Source organism: Poecilia latipinna, unplaced genomic scaffold, assembly GCF_001443285.1.
Source record: "Poecilia latipinna isolate Pla-1442-1.1 unplaced genomic scaffold, P_latipinna-1.0 Scaffold588, whole genome shotgun sequence".
Classification (NCBI taxonomy): domain Eukaryota; kingdom Metazoa; phylum Chordata; class Actinopteri; order Cyprinodontiformes; family Poeciliidae; genus Poecilia; species Poecilia latipinna.
Genome location: NW_015113204.1, coordinates 144,312 through 146,619, shown reverse-complemented (window position 1 = coordinate 146,619; position 2,308 = coordinate 144,312). Strand labels below are relative to the sequence as shown.

Genomic DNA, 2,308 nt, shown 5'->3' with positions numbered 1-2,308 from the left:
ACTTGATTGCATGAATTAAATGAAAGCTTTCCTCTCAAGACAAATTAAAGTTTAACATTCTTTCATAGTAACCAACAATTTGGTTTGTTCTATTATTAAATATTTGTAGCATTGCATAGCTGCAAGTGATGTCAGCAGTCATATAAATATTAATATGTGCCATAAATAAGAAATGCAAACAATATGGGTCAACAGCACAATCTGATAACAGAAACAAAAACAGCATTTGAGAAACTTAAATATAGCATAAGTAAGTAAAGACATGAGATAAAAATTAGATATTAACTTTAAAGTAGAGTAAAAGTGGAAGGGTTATCCTTCGATTGTTATTATCATAAAATATTAATGCATGTTTCTATCTATTTGAAGCTGGAAAGAAAGATAAGGAAACGTCTTTGCATTTGTCTCCTCTCCAGAAGAATTAAAATTAGTTTTTTATGCATTCTAACCCATAGTTTAGTATTTTAATATATCAGGTTTGCAAATAAAAAAGTGATGTCAGCTATTATATGACTGTTAGAATGTGCTATGATCCTAAACATGGGATGATGATACAATCTTCTAAGGTGAACCTGAGCTGCTTTCAGTCAGGGTTATCATTTGATCAATTTCATAAGTAATGCATTCATTTTTTTCATGTTTTAAAGCCGGAGAAAGTAATGGTTGAGATGGAAATTTAACTGATTTCCAAAATATGTTTATATTATTAGATATTAAAGTACTTTTGAATAGACACAATGTTTTGTTTCTAGTAGGAATTATAAAATGTGCTTTAGATTAGACATATTAATTACATATAATTATAGGCTATATCAACTTTACAGGGTTACAGTATCTTACCAGATACATTTTCTTGGGCACATGATCGGAGTATGTCTTCTGCACACCAATAAACTTAAACTAAACATTTAACATTTTTAACAGCAGTGCCTAAAGAGCCATGCTTAAATGTTACAAAAAGGTCTGACTACATCAAATTAGCACATGGATGTATGGATAAATAATGAAGGTGCTGTTTTTGGAAAGGAGATGAATATCTTAGACCAGTTTAGTTAGAAAAGGGACTTTATATTGGACATACAATGGAACATAGTGGAATGTTCCATTGCTCCAATTTCCATGTAAAACTGCTGTCTCAGGTATAGGACCAGAAATTATTAGAAATGTTTTATATATATGTGTGTGTGTGTGTGTGTGTGTGTGTGTAATGTTATGTACTGTTATTGTTTTTAGATATATTTTCTTCTGTGATGTGTGACTCATGGGAAGAACTGAACAAATATATTTTATTTACACTTTATCTGCAACATTTCATAAAAATTTTGGTCTGAACTTGGCGTTCTGATCTTGCGCCCCGGTGTGCCTTTGTGTTCACGCCCCTGGTAAATGAGGACATTTACTTTGCAGCTCTGGGTCCAGCCTTTTGCCAGGGAATGTCTGTCACTGTATTTTGGGAACTTAATAGGAACGTAAGTTTTTGCGTCAAGTTGCTGATTTAATGCGATTGCTTTACTCTCTTTAATCTCAATGCATTAACCCCTGTAGACCTTAAATAATCAATTAGGGCAGTTTTTCAATTTTTTTTCTTATTTGCATTTGTTGTCTAGCTGATATTTCCCACCCTTAGTTTTCTACCACCCCCCTCCCCCTCCCGCTGCTTGTTTTTCCGCTGCAGCCTGAAGGCACCAACGTATTACTGATGTATTTTCTTTAAAAAAACAAACAAAAAAAAACAAACAAAAAAAAAACACACATACTAAAACAAACGATGGCAATGTTGAATAAAAATGGCATTTTTAAAAGCATTTCCTGGCGGAAACACGGCAGCTAGTACTTTAAAAGCAAGTAGAAAACACGTTGGAAGACAAGACAGAAAGGCGGGGTTTTTACCGTCCCTCTCAGACACAGTAATCCGTCAAAGCGCGCGTCTTATCGGGCTCTGAGGTGTACATTTATTTCGGTGCATACACATCCCCGCGTATGAGTGCAGGCAGGGAGTGTTGTTGATATGTGTTGTCAGCTGAGCAGAGCGAGAGAGAGAGAAAGAGAAAGAGCGAGAGAGCGAGAGAGAGAGAGAGGACAGTCTGCTGCGGAACAGGCTGTTCCCGGCCTGGCACGGAACGGGTTACAGGTCAGGGTGTCTATTGGAACACAGTGTTCTCATCAGCAGCGGCAGCGGTACAGCTACAGTACAGCCGGAACATTGTGTTACTTTGTGGCTGCTTTCCAAGACCTGCCCGTAATTTTACACTAAACACCCTCCCACAACTCTACACGTTTCTGCCCCCCCCCCCACTACCTCCTCCCC

General features: G+C 36.9%; 1 protein-coding gene across 1 annotated transcript in view; it reads left to right on the top strand.

The window, feature by feature from the left end:
• Positions 1 to 1,246: 1,246 nt before the first annotated feature.
• fkbp5 (FKBP prolyl isomerase 5) overlaps positions 1,247 to 2,308 on the top strand; it is a 20,136-nt gene continuing 19,074 nt past the window's right edge. The window contains exon 1 of the mRNA XM_015042408.1: positions 1,247 to 1,469. The gene's annotated coding sequence lies outside the window, so the exon portion shown is untranslated. The remainder of the gene's footprint in view (positions 1,470 to 2,308) is intronic.